Source organism: Lithobates pipiens, unplaced genomic scaffold, assembly GCF_037356315.1.
Source record: "Lithobates pipiens isolate NorthernLeopardFrog02 unplaced genomic scaffold, aLitPip1_a1.2 Scaffold_13, whole genome shotgun sequence".
NCBI classification, from domain to species: Eukaryota; Metazoa; Chordata; class Amphibia; order Anura; family Ranidae; genus Lithobates; species Lithobates pipiens.
The window spans coordinates 243159325-243177409 of record NW_027507718.1 but is presented as its reverse complement, the minus strand read 5'-3'; positions in this window follow the sequence as shown (position 1 = coordinate 243177409).

Below are 18085 nucleotides of genomic sequence, written 5' to 3'. Positions count from 1 at the left end.
CGTATATGTGATCGATACTATTATTAACTCCGATCCCATACCTTGAGAGATAGGGCTCGATAAGCTCACATATTCTGCTTTGTTGTAATCACCAGTAATTAGCGGAGCTTCAGAAAAGTTGTTTGAATATTAATACGACTTGATTGTTCCATATGTTCGGTCAGATTTATCCTGTAATAGTATGCGAATACGCACAATGTCTATTCATTTATTTCACATTTTGCATTTCTGTATTTGCTTCTTTTAATACTAATAAAAATTTCATGGAAAAAAAATAAAATAATATAGCATATACAATTGCGACACAAGTCATATTGTAATTGAAGGTTATTAAAAATGACCTTTCCTTTTCACTCTGCAGCTCTGTAATTTTCTGAAAATGCAATGTAATATGGCTACTTGGAGTTGTTCTGTACACAGGATGAGTACTGACCACCCCCCCAGAAGCTTGTCTGATTGGTTCACTCAATTTCCCAATAGTCTGCCTAAGATACAAGTCGGATTTCAGGCCTCCCCTGCAACAAAAATTTCATTTTTGGTGAGATACTCTCAATAGGAACATGTCTAAAGGGGATGCAGGCCTAGCATATTTCCTCATTAGTGCTCTGCAGCTGCTGCAGCTGATTGAATTATGAAACCTCTCCCATTAGACCCACTAAGCACAGAGGCACAGAGAAAAACAGGGATTTCTTCATAATAACAAAAGGTAGGAATCAGCAACAAAGGTTGTTATAATCTTTGCAATGTACATAGATTACCCAGAGGGGAATGTTTTTATCTAAACAAAAGTTATTTTTTAAGGCCCCTTTTCCATGGGGCAGACTTCAGCAATGGATCCACCTGCTCAGCGGGCTCTGTCCACCGATCCCCACTGAGCAGGGTGATGACAGGTCTGTGTGTGCTCTGCTTATGCAGAGTGGACACGGACACAGCCTGCTGTTCTCTATGGGGCGGTCAGATGGAAACAGACTGCCTGTCCATTTTCTTTTCGACTGACATCCATTCCACTCTACCAGACAGATGGAGAACGAATCCCCATCCATCTGTTTTTAGTGGACAGGATCAGATCGAATGTCAGTGGATACGCCGCTCCATAGAGAGCAATGGATGGGCCAATCGGGTCGCCTTAAAAACTGACAGGCAGACCCAATCGGTCTGTCAGTGTGAAAGAGACCCAATACAAAAGTAAAACAAATAATACAGCTAGGCATTACTGTTGCCCCAGCCTGTAAATAAAATTTGAAGGAGCAGCAGAAGAATGATGAGTTCATCTCTCTGCCACTCTGCTCTTTGATCCTGTCAGTATTGTCAGCATAAAATCACTGCAGCACACCCGAGTGGCTCCTTGTGCTGCTTATTCTCCTTTCTCAGTCTAAGCTACCTTGAATGGGTTATATTCCTGCTGTGGCGGCAACATGTGTACAACCCTGGCCACTGTAGCTAAAGGGGGTGTGGTTGAGGCGGGGATGATAAAAACATGTCTTAACTATGGGGTTTTACCACCCCCTAAACTGCAAATGTAAATTAACCCTTACTGTTCTGAGCCCCGTAAAAAGCTGCTTTCACACTGATGTGCTTTGGTTTACCTGCACCGCAGGTGCATCGTGGGTGCAGCGCAGTGAATCTGCAACATTCCTCGGTTTGCTGTGCTTTGTCATAGACTTCTATTATATCCTGTGGGTTTGGTGCACTTTCTGAAAGCACTCCAAAACTCCTGCATTTCAGAAAGTGCACCAAACTCGTAGATATAATAGAAGTTCATGGCTAAGAGTAGCAAATCTGCAGGAAAGCTCCAGGAACACTGCACTGCACCTGCAGTGTGGGTAAACCGCAGCACTTCAGTGTGAAAGCAGACTTATACTATTATGCCCAGTGTTGCTTCACACTGACCTGAAGATCTAATTTTTTCCTGCTGCTGGCACCACTCTGGTGGTGCATTTGGTATCACAATTGCGATTGGGTTTGGGTAAGTAATGGTGGGTGGGCCTGGGGGGAAGCTGCATGCAGAAGTTTTTTTTTTACCTTCATACATAGAATACATGAAGGTAAAAACCCTTCTACCTTTAGAACCACTTTAAGCAGCGTTTTTACTATTGAAGTGCCCTCTTCTAGTTAAGCTGCAAGGTAGTGAATGGAGCAGTCATCTATTGGTTTTGTCTGTTCAGGGTTTCCTAGCTGGGTATTTGATTTCTCCCACCTGTTTCTGGAAGAAGTTTCCAGAATATAGGGCAGGGAAAGCCAAATCACCAGTATGAATATTTATCATGTTCCATCCAACTCCTGTAGTGTTCTTTCTCTTCCAGGATGGTTCCAGTTCTCTTGGGGCTGGTGCCCCTGGAGTTAGCATTACTGAATTAAGGATTACAGTCTAGGGCTTTGCAGGAATTGGGTTGAGGGTAAAGGGAAGACCGGTAAAGGATCAGTGCCGGAAGGTACTATTTGAAGTCCTGCTCTGGAGAAGGATCTTTTATCTCCCTAACTAAGGATCTCCCAGTTGAAGCTGAGTGCTATACAGCTCCTGGGACACTGTGAGTAGGACCTGGTTTGGGACTTTCATGTGTGACTGTATTTATGAGGGTTTAGTGAGAATTTTGCCTCCTCTTGATTGTTATTATCATTCTGGAGTATCCTGTGACTCTAAACCCCTCTCCTGTTACTAAGCAATACATTCTAAAAATACATCCCATAGACTGAGCCTGTATTGTCGGTATACATGGAACTGTGCTTGTGACTGGAAGCCTTTGTACTATTGTGGGATGCTTGGGTATATTTTCAGTGTCCCTTGTTCTGACTGTAGGACAGAGAGCTAAACCTTCCCACTCCATAAACTTCAGATACCATATTTCTTTGATCTTAAATTTATTAGAAAGAGCCAGTTGAAGCTACATATTGATAAAATAAACATCAATCAGTACAATATTTCATATATTAAGGAAACAATGCTCTATAACACAGAATGAGATAACAAGAACTTACTTGTTAAGCTTGCCTTACTATCTTGTACATTCTTAAAATGGTGGCTGACTCACTTCCTCTAGAAAATCTCCCAGAATGCCCTGATTCCTAACAACTTAACACATTCTAAGAGAATACAATATGTAACTTCTAAGCTATACTAGAAAGGGAACAGTAGGTGGTGCCTGCGCTCTGCATATAACTAGCTTGGTGTACATAGAGAAAACCAACATATTATTTCAAACACATAAACACAGGTAAACTGAATAGAAGCCCAGTGGGCAGAACACTCCCCATCTGATGTCATGTGCCGTTACTAACAGAGTCTTCTGCAGTAAGCAACAGTTCGGCCACTGGTCTTAGGAATACTTTGGCCTTATTTTGGTGGAAGATCTTGACTTCAACTTTACAGACACACCTGTCCTCACTTGGCAGTACTCTGTTGACCAGACCTAAAGGCCACAAATTCCTTTGTATCTGGCAATCTCTCATGAGCACAACATCACCAGGTTTAAGATTAGGTTTTTCAATGTACCACTTTCTCCTTGGTTAAAGAGTAGAGATATATTGTTTCCTCCATTGACTCCAGAAGGTATTGACAAGGGTTTGTACTTGTCTCCACTGATGTTTGTAAAGGTCCTTTTCACAATACTCCCCAGCTGGAGCACCAACACGGACAGTCTTTTGAGTGAGTAATATATCAGGTCACTTGAAATTGATGTCAAAGGTCTGGCATTAATGATGGCTGTAACTTCTTCCATAAAAGTCATTGGGCCTTCATGGTTAAGCCTTGCAGTTCCTACCTGCAAAAAGGTGGATTCCAGAAGTCTACAGGCTATGCCTATTATCCTTTCCCAAACACCTCCCATGTGAGAAGAGTGAGGAGGGTTGAAAGTCCATGTGCAACCTTGCTTACTCAAGTATCTTTCTACAGTGGGAGTATCCAAGTTAGAGGGCATTTGCAGTTCCTTTACTGCTCCTACAAAGTTAGAACCTCTGTCAGAGCGAATGAGTTTCACTGGGCCACCGATTGCAATGAAACCTCTAAGAGCATTAATGAAACTTGAAGTGTCCATTGATTCAATCACTTCAATATGGACAGCTCGGATAGACATGCAGGTGATTATGACTGCCCAGTGTTTACTGTTTGAATGTCCCCCTTTGGTGTACCAGGTGGTGACAGACCAGGAACAAAAAACATCAAGTCCAACATTAGTGAAATGTGGATCTATGCTAAGTCTGTCGGATGGTAAATTGGCTATCTTTTGTGTCTGTAACATTCCACACATTTTGCGGATGATAACACGCTTGAAAAGGAACCTGCTCACACATCTCTTAGCTCCAACTATCCACAGTCCAGCAGCTTGTAAAGCTCATTCAGTAAACAGTCAGCCCTGGTGTTTTGTTTGGTCATGGTAGTGTTGAATGAGTAAGTAGGCAATATGATGGTGACCTGGAATCACTAAAGTATGTTTCTCTGAAAAATCTAACTTGACTTCTTTTAAATAGCCTCCTACTCTAGTGACTTATTACTCTGATCATCCAAAATGGCATAGAGCTTGACTGCTTTGTCTCTGCGTCCTTTTGGGTAAACTCTTACTAGACAGATTCTGCCACTTGCAATTGCTTTGCAGACTTTAGTGCACTGCAAAGTGATTGCTATTGCATCTGTACTAGAGTCCTTGGCCTCCCCGCCATGCTCATTGTCACTATGGGCAGGTGGGAAGGTTTTTGGAGCTGGTCCTGGGTGCAGAGCTGTGTTGTGATCTGTGCTGCCACACTCTGTACACTTAACACTGACCCTACAGTCCTTGGAAAAGTCTGTTGATGAAGAGCAGCACTTTCTAACAGATGTTGTTCTCTTTGAGGAAAGTCTTGCAGTCCCACATGTTCTTTGCTCTGAAGGTTCTGTATTTCAGAAGAGAATGTGGCATCTTATGCAGATGGCAGAACTTAGCAGGGTCACTGTCTTGATCCTCTGGCTGAGACTCTGCAGATCTGTGAGTAGAAATGTTAGTTTTGTGCAATGCTACTGGAGCCCTGTGTTGCTTAGGGTTAGAAGAAGTGACATAAGACACTGGAAAAATGAGACTGTGATCATGTTTCATTCCTGCTTGTATGTCTACAAAGTACACAAACTCTCTAAAGGGTGGAAAAGGTACATTGTGTTTTTTTTTGTACTGTAGTTATAGCCATGAGTGATCCATCTTTCGTGCAACTCATAAGTAGGGTTAAGTTAATACCAGGGACGGCCCGTTCATTAGGGGTCTCTCCAGGCCACCCCCTATATGCAATAGATAGATTCAGGAATAACATGAATCTATCCATGGCCACCATGGCCACCCCCTATTCATGTGTCTGGCCCCTTTTAGGGCACCAGGCGCATGCATTGCAGTGGCCAGGTTTTTTTTTAAGCACCTGATTAGAGCCAGAGGCTTTAATAGGCTTCAAAATAGGGTGGGCTCAGGACGGAGAGAGTGCGACCGGAGCTCACACAGGTGTGTTGCAACAGCAAATGATACCCATCACCCGATTGGCTAAAAGGACAGGCGATCCAAATGGATGCCTAGGAGGAGGGGAGGAGACTCACAGTGGAAGCGAGGAGGAGAAGAGCCGCTGCCCGGTCCCCGCCGATGTCTCAATGTAAAATCCCTGCCACCGCTCCTCAGATGCCCGATTCACACTGCTCCTCGGATGGCCAGTCCCCACTGCTCCTTGGATGCCCCCCGATGCCCACCACCTAGATGGAGTAAGTGCCCGTGGATCGACTGGTAGAAAAAAACACCAGCCGCCACCTTTAACTTAAATAGTCCACTACTATACTTGTCACAGGCATTTAGCTTCATAGTTTAACCAAACAATAAAAAAAGATCATAATATATAACCATTACCAAAATACATTTCTTTAGAACTTTTGAATATTTAATTGAGATGAGAAAAAGTTAGTTCAATTATTTTATTTTTTTCCTGACTCAACATGGTAGGTTAATTGGCTTCTGTCTAAAATTGCCCCTAGTATATGAATGTGAGTTGAGGATCTTGGATTGTGGGCTCCTTGAGGGTAGGGACCGATGTGAGTGTACGAAGTATGAGCGGATCGCTGCGTAAAATTAACTTAAATAAATAATAACATAATAGATAAGCATCTTAATGAGACACAATGTACACGGATAGAGACAATTGTAGACACACACCCACACTCACTCAGGTTGAACTGGATGGCCTGGTGTCTTTATTCAACCTTACTAACGATGTAACTATGTAAATATGTAACATGTACCTTTCTCTGAGCACTAAGTGCTTGAAATCTTTGTCTATCTTCAGGGGGCTTTATGTCACAAAGAAAATATTTCTTACCATGCTTGTATCTTCATTTAACCAGATGACCTATATTGTTATGTATTTTTATTAATAAAAAAATGTGTATTATATTTTATTATTTAATTTCACACAGTAAGCTTTTCAGTTTATTTCTTTCAATTGAATGGCAATTGCTATAATGTACATTTGAATTACTGATGCTCATAAGACATATTGATAAGTGTATACTTACTATTTAGTACTTACTATTTGATAGTACACTGCTCAAAAAAAAATAAAGGAACACTTTTTAATCAGAGTATAGCATCAAGTCAATTAAACTCCTGGGATATTGATCTGGTCAGTTAAGTAGAAGAGGGGGTTGTTAATCAGTTTCAGCTTCTTTGGTGTTAATGAAATTAACAACAGGTGCTCTAGATGGGCAACAATAAGATGACCTCCAAAACGGGAATGGTTTTACAGGTGGAAGCCACTGACACGTTTTTCTCTACTTATCTATTCTCACTGTTTTTCACTAGTTTGGCATTCAGCTATGGTCAATGTCACTCCTGGCAGCATGAGCCGATACCTGGACCCTATAGAGGTTGTACAGGCAGTCAAATTCCTCCAGGATGGCACATCAATACGTGCCATTGCCAGAAGGTTTGCTGTGTTTACCAGAATAGTCTCAAGAGCATGGAGAAGATTCCAAGAGACAGGCAGTTAATCTAGAAGAGCTGGACAGGGCCAAAAAGGTCCTTAACCCATCAGCAGAACCGGTATCTACTCCTTTGTGCAAGGAGGAAAAGGATGAGCACTGCCAAATTGACCTCCAGCAGGCCACTGACTTCATGAGGGTGGCCTTAGGACCCGATGTCCTCTAGTGGGCCCTGTGCTCCCTGCACCATGGAGCTCGATTGGCATTTGCCATCGAACACCATCTGTAGTCTCACTAGGAGCATGCCCGACGTGGTCAGGCATGCATACAAGCACATGGGGCCATACAAAATACTGAGTACCATTTTGAGTTGCTGTAATTAAACTTCAGCAAAATGGATTAACCTGCTGCATCATTTTTTCACTTTTATTTTTGGGGTGTCGTTACATTCAACCCTCTGTAGGTTGATAATTAGTGATGGACGAACTTCCGACGGGACGTTTCATGAACGCGGCTCGCGAACGCGGCCGATAGTTCGCGAACCATAACGTTCGCGGCGGGCCCCATTGACTTCAATGGGAGGCGAACTTTGCAAACCTACAGGTCAAATTTGCAGCCACAAAATAATTAATAGCTGTGCAAACATAGTCCCACCACATGGCCAATGATATAACACACGTATGAGGTGAATCTGGGATCGACAACTACAAGCATTCTTTTTTTATATGTGAAATTGTTGTGACAATGCAAGACTGTGGAGCGCATGAAGGCAATGGAGGAGAGGGAAGATCAGGGTAGGCAAAGAAGAGGGTACAGGAGATGATCACCAGCAGCGTGACATACAGCAATGACACCTGCACCGCGATAGAGTCATCTGACACCAGCACCGTGATAGAGAGCACTGACATCAGCAGCGTGACATACAGCAATGACACCTGCCCTGTGATAGAGTGATCTGACAACAGCACCGTGATTGAGAGCACTGACATCAGCAGCGTGACATAAAGCACTAACACCAGCACCGTGATATACAGCACTGACAGCAGCACCGTGATAGAGAGCACTGACATCAGCAGCGTGACATACAGCAATGACACCTGCACCGTGATAGAGGGATCTGACACCAGCACCGTGATAGAGAGCACTGACATCAGCAGCATGACATAAAGCACTCACACCAGCACTGTGATATACAGCACTGACACCAGCACCGTGATATACAGCACTGACACCTGCACCGTAAGCAGCCCCAGGAGGAAGTCAGCATAGCACAGGGATGGTGGGAGCCCCTCATAATGAGCATAGCACAGGGATGGTGGGAGCCCCTTATAATGAGCATAGCACAGGGATGGTGGGAGCCCCTCATAATGAGCATAGCACAGGGATGGTGGGAGCCCCTCATAATATGCACAGCAGAGGTACAGCCCCAGGAGGAAGTCAGCACAGCACAGGGATGGTGGGAGCCCCTCATAATAAGCAGCCCCAGGAGGATGTCAGCATAGCGCAGGGATGGTGGGAGCCCCTCATAATAAGCAGCCCCAGGAGGAAGTCAGCACAGCACAGGGATGGTGGGAGCCCCTCATAATAAGCATAGCACAGGGATGGTGGGAGCCCCTCATAATATGCACAGCAGAGGTACAGCCCCATGAGGAAGTCAGCACAGCACAGGGATGGTGGGAGCCCCTCATAATAAGCAGCCCCAGGAGGAAGTCAGCACAGCACAGGGATGGTGGGAGCCCCTCATAATAAGCAGCCCCAGTAGAAATATGACACCGCTCAACCTCTTCAAAGAGGAGGGTATGGGCATATAGTACGGTGTGCTTTTTTTGGACAAGGAAGTGAGCCAAATGAAGAAAGAAGGTCTGTGTGCTCGATTAAAAAAATTGTTTATAGACATATATATGGTCTACTGGTCACATGTGTTGAATTCCTCCGAGATCCATGCCTCATTCATTTTTAGAAATGTGAGGTAGTTAACACTGTCGTGAGCTAGGCGAGTACGCTTATCGGTCACGATCCCCCCTGCTGCGCTGAACGTCCTTTCAGACAGGACACTGGACGAGGGGCAAGCCAACAGTTCGATTGCAAATTGGGCAAGCTCTGGCCAGAGGTCAAGCCTGTCCACCCACTAGTCCAGGGGTTCATCGCTCCTCAGAGCGTCCACAGCGGCCATTAACCCGATGTAGTCGGACACCTGACGGTCTAGGCGTTCCCTGATGCTGGATCCGGGTGACACCTGTCGATGGTTCGCCTGAAAGAATGACCTCATATCCGAAGTCACCAACTCATCTTCAAACCGGCCTCTTCTTGCAGGCGCTGTTGGATTGGTACCCGCAACTCCTTCTCTGGGAGTGGGAATTGCTCCTCTGCCAGCGCACGCAAAAGCAGAATGCAGCATTTCTCGAAGCAAGGCCTGGAAGTGCTCCATTTTGCCAGCCCTCTGTGACGGCGGTAACATTTCCACCATTTTGTGTTTGTACCAGGGGTCTAAGTACGTTGCCAGTTACCCAGTACTGGTCCTTGACCCTTATGCTTTTTATACGGGGGTCCCTATTAAAACACTGGAGCATGAAGGCCCCCATTTGCACTAAACTGGAAGCGGTGTGGTGGCCTGGCTCCTGCTCATCATCCAGGATAATGTCGTCCTCTTCATTCTCCTCTCCCCATCCACGCACAACAACAGGGATCCCAGAAAGGTTTAAAGCATGCTCTTCTTGCTCCTCCTCATCCGCCCCGGCACCATCCTCCTCTGACTCCTCTTCAGACTCCTGTTGTTCACTTGTCTCAGATAGAGTAGCCCCCCCTGGGAATTCATCCAGCATTTGCGACTTCCTCATCTTCCCGCTCCTGCTCCTCCACAGCTTGATCAATGACACGACGCAATGCACGCTCCATAAAGAAGGCATAAGGTACCATGTCACTGATGGCGGCATGGCTGCGACTGACCAGTTTGGTGATCTCCTCAAATGGCCGCAGAAGTCTGCATGCGTCACGCATGAGCAGCCACTGGCGCGGTGAAAAAAAACCCAGCTCCCCAGAAACTGTTCTGCCGCAGAGTTCATACAGGTAGACATTAACTGCACGTTTCTGCTGGAGCAGCCTATCAAGCATATAGAAGGTTGAGTTCCATCGCATCGGGCAATCGCAAATAAGACGTCTGACCGGCAGATTGTGTCGCCGCTGAATGTCAGCAAGGCGAGCCATGGCCGTGTAAGATCTTCTGAAATGGGCCGAGATTTTCCTTGCCTGCCGCAAGATGTCCTGGACCCCAGGGTATTTGACAACGAATCGCTGCAGGATCAAGTTTAAGACATGTGCCATGCATGGCACGTGCGTGATTTTGCCCTGTTTCAATGCGCTAAGCAGATTGGCACCGTTGTCACACACCACTTTACCAACTGTCAAATTGAGCGGTGTTAGCCACTGATCTGCCTGTGAACGCAAAGCTGAAAGGAGTGCCGGGCCAGTGTGGCTCTTGGCTTCCAGGCACAACAGACGCAGCGCGGCATGTCAACGTCTCACCTGGCATGTCGAATAGGTTCTGGGGAGCTTGGGCGGCGCAGCGGAAGAGACGCTAGCAGCGGAAAAGGAGGAGTCAGCCGAGGAGGAGAAGGAGGAGGATGGAGTAGGAGGAGGAGGAGAAGAAGGGCCAGGCCTGCATGCAATCCTTGGCGGTAAAACCAAATCTACACGGGTGCCACGGGTTACATGCTTGACAGCCGTCAGAAGGTTCACCCAGTGGGCAGTAAAAGTGATATACCTTCCCTGCCCGTGTTTGCTAGACCACGTGTCTGTGGTCAGATGTATCTTGGCACCGACACTGTGTGCCAGAGATACATTCACTTGCCGCTGAACATGGCCATATAGCTCTGGGATGCCCTTCTGTGAGAAATACTTCCTTCCTGGGACCTTCCATTGTGGTGTTCCAATGGCCACAAATTTGTGAAAGGCCTCCGAGTCCACCAGTTTATATGGCAGTAGTTGGCGGGCTATGAGTTCTGACAAGCCAGCCGTCAACCGTTGGGCAAGAGGGTTATGCGGCGTCATCATTTTTTTACGCTCGAACATTAGGCCCATGGAAGCCTGCCTTTTTGCAGAAAAACGTGAGCTTGGCGTGATGGAAGGTGGAGTGGAGGACAATTGTGAGGAGAGAGGAGAAGGAGAAGTAGAAGACGAGGCTGGACGGTGAGAGCCTGGAGTGTGGCTTTGTGTGTTCTGTTGCTCCCACTGGGCTCGGTGATGGCTGCTCATGTGCCTTCTTAAGGCGGTCGTCCCTAGGTGAGAGTTGGGCTTACCGCGACTAATGCGTTGACTGCAAAGATTGCAGATGGCAACGCTATTGTCAGCAGCGGACACGTTAAAAAAAGTCCACACTGCGGAGCCATGTGCCGGTGTCCTGGGAGCGCCAGATGTGACCGTACATCGATGACTCGCTCCTGATACATTTGCAGTCTGCTTTGTCCCTCCTGTGCAATGTAAGTTATTCCTGCTTCTCCTCCCTATCTGCTGGTCCATATCTCCCTCTGAACTCCCCTCCTCTTCCTCTCTTGTGGGCACCCACATGACATCACTAGACACGTCATCATCGACGTCACCTTCCCCACCGCTATAAGTAGAGATCTCGGAGTAGGCAGCAACACCGGGGACCAACCTCCTACTTGGGCTGATCTGGGTACTGTCGTCCGACTGCTGAGTAGCGGTTGTTGCTACCTCCTCTTCCTGATCCAATACCAAGAGTGGCTGCGCATCAGAAATGTCTTGATATGGATCGGAAAATAATTCCTGTGACTCAAGCGGAAGGTATGTGGTGGTGTTGTTGGTGGTAGTGTCTTTGGGGGTGCACATAGCAGAGAGTGAAGAAGAGGGTGTAGATCGAGAGGATGAGGAGGGTGCAGAAGAGTAAGGCTGAGTGAGCCACTCAACCAAGTCTGGTGCGTCCTTTAAATGAATTGAACGCACCTTCTGCAACTTCCCACTTTGGCTCAAGCCTGTTGCTCCTGCCCTACCCCTACCACCCCTGCGGAAGGGCCTGCCTCTTCCTCTGCCTGTCATTTTTTAAATGACCCTGTGACAAAACTCTCAGTCCCTATACTGATAAAGGACTGCTGCAGTATAGAGCAGTGGTCAGCAGTAGTGCACCTCAGCCCTATGTATTGTGGACCTATACCAGTCCTTATGGAATAGCAGACTGTACCTCACTCAACCCTATGTACTGTAGCACCCTAGACCAAGTTACCAGTCCTTATAAGGACCTTTGTGGAACAAGTAGGTTGTGACTGATTAGCAGACTGTACGTCAGTCCCTATACTGATGAAGGACTGCTGCAGTATAGGGCAGCGGACAGCAGTAGTGCACCTAAACCCTATGTATTGTGGACCTATACCAGTCCTTATGGAATAGCAGACTGTACCTCACTCAACCCTATGTGCTGTAGCACCCTAGACCAAGTTACCAGTCCTTATAAGGACCTTTGTGGAACAAGTAGGTTGTGAATGATTAGCAGACTGCAGCAGAAGGGCAGCAGTCAAGTATAATATTCTTTTTATATTTGGAAGAAAGAATATTATACGTTTACAAGCCTATTACCATACCAGTCCTGAAAAGAACCTTTGTGGACCTAATAGTAACAGCTACTGATTAAACTGACCCTCACTGCCTCACACACAGCTTCCTGCCTGTCCCTATATAAACTGACAAAACAGAGGCTGCTGGAACAATAACTTGAATAGCACTTTTGTGGACCTAATAGTAACAGCTAATGATTAAACTGACTGTCCCTTGCGCACACAGCGTCCTGTCCCTTTCTCTAAACTGACAAAAGACACTCATGCTGCTGCAACAATCACTAGCACAGCACTGCCTCAAACCTATATCCTGAACTACACCTAACACCTATACCAGTCCTGAAAAGACCTTTTGTGTACCAAATAGCTAGCGATTTGGGTCACTGCAATCTCTCCCTGCTCCACACAGCAACCTCTCCCTATAGTGACAGAAGAAAGAATGTAAAATGGCCGCCGGATCGGGTCTATTTATAAGTTAGGGGGAATGTCCAAGTGTCCATGTGCTGTAATGTCTCAATTGGCTGTCCTGTACCCCATGATGGATGTGTCATCATAGGTCAAAGTTCTTTTACACAGTAAACACGGAAGTCCGCCGGGTGAACGGCGGCAATAGTCCGCCGATCGGGCGGACGGCGAACGGCCAAAATTCGCCGCAAAACGACCGCCGGGCGAACCGTTCAGCCATCACTATTGATAATTTCAATTTCCATCAAACGATGTGGCATCCTTTCATTCCTAACACATTACCCAGTCCATATCAGTATAGATAGCCAGCATGATATTTTTCCCCATTGAGATCTGATATGTTTTCAAAGTGTTCCTTTAATTTTTTGAGCATTGTACAGTGGTGTGAAAAAGTGTTTGCCCCCTTCCTCATTTCCTGTTCCTTTGCATGTTTGTCACACTTAAGTGTTTTGGAACATCAAACCAATTTAAACAATAGTCAAGGACAACACAAGTAAACACAAAATGCAATTTGTAAATGAAGGTGTTTATTATTAAAGGTGAAAAAAAATCCAAACCATCATGGCCCTGTGTGAAAAAAGTGATTGCCCCCTAAACCTAATAACTGGTTGGGCCACCCTTAGCAGCAACAACTGCAACCAAGCGTTTGCAATAACGTGCAATGAGGCTTTTACAGCGTCCTGGAGGAATTTTGGCCCACTCATCTTTGCAGAATTGTCCTAATTCAGTTACATTAGAGGGTTTTCGAGCATGAACGGCCTTTTTAAGGTCATACCACAACATCTCAATAGGATTCAGGTCAGGACTTTGGCTAGGCCACTCCAAAGTCTTCATTTTGTTTTTCTTCAGCCATTCGGTGGTGGACTTGCTGGTGTGTTTAGGATCATTGTCCTGCTGCAGAACCCAAGTTCGTTTCAGCTTGAGTACAGGAACAGATGGTCGGACATTCTCCTTCAGGATCTCTTGGTAGACAGCAGAATTCATAGTTCCTTTTATCACGGCAAGTCTTCCAGGTCCTGAAGCAGCAAAACAGCCCCAGACCATCACACTACCACCACCATATTTTACTGTTGGTATAATGTTCTTTTTATGAAATGCAGTGTTCCTTCTACGCCAGATATACTTGGAAACACACCTTCCAAAGAGTTCCACTTTTGTCTCATCGGTCCACAGAATGTTGTCCCAAAAGTCTTGGGGATCATCAAGATGTGTTGTGGAGAAATTGAGACGAGCTTTGATATTCTTTTTGCTCAGCAGTGGTTTTCTCCTTGGAACTCTGCCATGCAGGCCATTTTTGCCCAGTCTTTTCCTGATGGTGGAGGCATGAACGCTGACCTTAACTGAGGCAAGTGAGGCCTGCAGTTCCTTGGACGTTGTTGTGGGGTCTTTTGTGACCTCTTGGATGAGTCGTCGCTGCGCTCTTGGGGTAATTTTGGGCGGCCGGCCACTCCTGGGAAGGTTCACCACTGTTCCATGTCTTCGCCATTTGTGGATAATGGCTCTCACTGTGGTTCGCTGGATTCCCAAAGCTTTGGAAATGGCTTTATAACCCTTTCCAGACTGATAGATCTCAATTACTTTCTTTCTCAATTGTTCCTGAATTTCTTTGGGTCTCGGCATGATGTGTAGCTTTTAAGGATCTTCTGGTGGACCTTACTGTGTCAAGCAGCTCCTATTTAAGTGATGCCTTGATTGTGAACAGGTGCGGCAATAATCAGGCCTGGGTGTGGCTATAGAAATTGAACTCAGGTGTGGACAACCACAGTTATAGTATGTTTTAACAAGGGGGGCAATCACTTTTTCACACAGGGCCATGATGGTTTGGATTTTTTTTCACCTTTAATAATAAACACCTTCATTTACAAATTGCATTTTGTGTTTACTTGCGTTGTCCTTGACTATTGTTTACATTGGTTTGATGTTCCGAAACACTTAAGTGTGACAAACATGCAAAGGAACAGGAAATGAGGAAGGGGGCAAACACTTTTTCACACCACTGTATATATCCAAACATTAACAGAGAAATTGCTCATAAAGTGTTAAAGTGTTGCACCAGGTAATCATCAGTACTCCAGCCAGAGCCATCTTTAACGCAGGGTAAAAGGGGCAGCTGCCCAGAGCTCAGTCGTTATTGTGGGGCCCAAAGCAGCTGTCCCTTGAGTCCATGCTGAAAAGGTCAAGTGCATTTGGCTATCATTACTTTGAATGCAGTTTTCTTCTCCAGGTAACTGTGTATCCAGGACAGCATGGGTTAAGTCACGTCCCAGTAGTTTCTCCTCCACTAGCCCCACCTCTCCCCCTTAGATCAGTCTGAGTAGACTGAGTCTCTTCCCTGGGGACATGCTGTGCCCCACCCCTCCCTTTCCTCCTCTGCAAGCGGCTGCCAGGTGACTCAGTTCTGCTAAGTGAGTAGTGTGTCCCCCTCATTGGGAACGTGTCTGCCCTGAGCAAAGCTTCCCCACCTCTGATAACTTTCACAGGTAATCCCAGCTGCTGCAGAACATCTTGGGGGTGCTGCTGGGTGTTGTAGTTGTGGCAGAGGGGTTCCCAAACCCCAAATACCCCTCCTTTCCCTCCCCCCTCCCTGCATTTGCCAACCATTGCTTCATATTAGAATATGGAGGAAGAGTGGAACTTGTGAAGTCAATCAGACCGATCCCTGAGTACAGTAAATTAGTGAGAGTGCAGCATACACTCCCCCCAGTACTGGCATCTCACTGCCTTCCATAAACCCCTTTCATTGAGTGCTGATCAACTCTGCTGTTTATCTCCCTGCCACCTCTCCACCATCATCAATGAGCCCCTTCTCACCTTTCCACCTCCAACAATAACCCCCCTCCCACCTCTCCACCTCCCAACAATAACCCCCCTCCCACCTCTCCACCTCCCAACAATAACCCCCCTCCCTGCCTCTCCACCCTCAACAATAACCTCCCTCTCCACCTTTCCACCCTGAACAATAACCCTGCCCTGCCTCTCCACCCTTAACAATAACCCCCCTCCCTGCCTCTCAACCCTCAACAATAACCCCCCTCCCTGCCTTTCCACCCTCAAAAATAACCCCCCTTCCTGCCTCTCCACCCCCAACATAACCCCCCTCCCACCTCTCCACCCCCAACAATAACCCCCCTCCCTGCCTCTCTACCCCCAACAACAACCCTCCTTCCTGTAGAAACAGCAATGTGCTCACGGTTCATTACTTATTGGTAATATTTTTTCCAAATTGGATGAGCAGGATCACCACATTGATCAGTTTTCCATGGGGTTACAAACGCTCCTGAGTCACCTGGACTCTCCTGGAATCTCCCACTGTGGCTTCTCCGGTATTACCTATGTTGCAGGCCATCCCTGCTGCTTCTCCAGTCTCTGTGCAGGCACCCGCCTCGAGTATTACCACTATAAGAGGTATGTCTGGTTCCACTCTGCTTCCCCAGTGATTTGGGGGCGATCCAGTCCAATGCAGAAGGTTTCTCAACCAGGTTGAGATATACTTTGAGATTCTGCCCCAGGCGTTTCCCAGGGACAGAAGCAAATTAGGTTTCGTGATATATTTTCTTTCTGAGAGAGCCTTGACCTGGGCAAACCCTCTATGAGAGATGTCTTGAGTTACGCTGAGTTTTTGGCTTCTTTTAAAAGGATATTTGATGTTCCCGCTCCGCTGCTGCTGCCTAGTGCCTCATGTCCATCAAACAGAGTATGAGACTGTTGCTAATTACGCCATTGAATTCCGTACTCTGGCAGCAAAGGTTGCTTGGAACAATGAGGCCCTTGTGACTGCTTTTTCTCATGGTCTCTTGGATACCATCAAGGATGAGATTGATGCACCGCGTCCACGACCAGCACTGTTGCTTCTAGACACAGAGCCTGCTTGCCCTCTTTTATTGGCTTGTGACTGTGTGCCTCTCCTTGTTGGCCTTCTAGACATACTAATGGCCTGCAGGGAGATGAAAACACCAGCAATTGGTGTGACTTTAGGTACACACTGAGCAGATGAAACAATACACCAACTGTAACTGCTACAGCTGCCTGTGGTATAGGACTAGAATAACACCAGCAATCGAGGTAGCTTCCGGTGTACACTGTGCAGGTGGCACAATACATCGACTGTAACTGCTGCAGCTGCCTGTGGTATAGGACTAGAACAACACGAGCAATTGGGGTAGCTTTAGGTGTACACTGTGCAGGTGGCACAATACATCGACTGTAACTGCTGCAGCTGCCTGTGGCATAGGACTAGAACAACACGAGCAATTGGGGTAGTTTCAGTTGTACAATGTGCAGGGGGCACAATACACCGACTGTAACTGCTGCAGCTGCCTGTGGTATAAGACCAGAACAACACGAGCAATTGGACTAGCTTCAGGTGTACACTGTGCAGGTGGCACAATACACGATTGTAACTGCTACAGTTGCCTGTGGTATAGGACTAGAACAACACCAGCAATTAGGGTAACTTCAGGTGTACACTGTGCATGGGGCACAATACATCGACTGTAACTGCTGCAGCTTCCTGTGTTATAGGACCAGAACAACACCAGAAATTTGGGTAGCTTCAGTTGTACACTGTGCAGGGGGCACAATTCACCGACTGTAACTGCTGCAGCTTCCTGTGGTATAAGACCAGAACAACACGAGCAATTGGAGTAGCTTCAGGTGTACACTGTGCAGGTGGCACAATACACGATTGTAACTGCTACAGTTGCCTGTGGTATAGGACTAGAACAACACCAGCAATTAGGGTAACTTCAGGTGTACACTGTGCAGGGGGCACAGTACACCAACTGTAACTGCTGCAGCTGCCTGTGGTATAGGACCAGAACAACACGAGCAATCGGGGTAGAATGTGTAGAATGTGTTTTTTTTTTTACTCCCCTACTCTTAGATATCCCCATTCCTTTTTAGTCAACATGTTCGCCTCGAAAGCAAGAAAGAGTTTCTGGTTTAAGTATTCAACCAGGGCTGGAAAGGGGTTACCAGGTAGTCTTATATATGTGGAGGCCTCACTCAGTTGTCTAAATATTTCCTTCTCATACATCTGATTGGGCATCAATACATTACCCCCTTTGTCACTTATTTTTATGATTAGGTCCTTTGCCTGTTCTAATTCAAGGAGAGCCTGTCTCTCCTCAGAGGGTAGATTGTC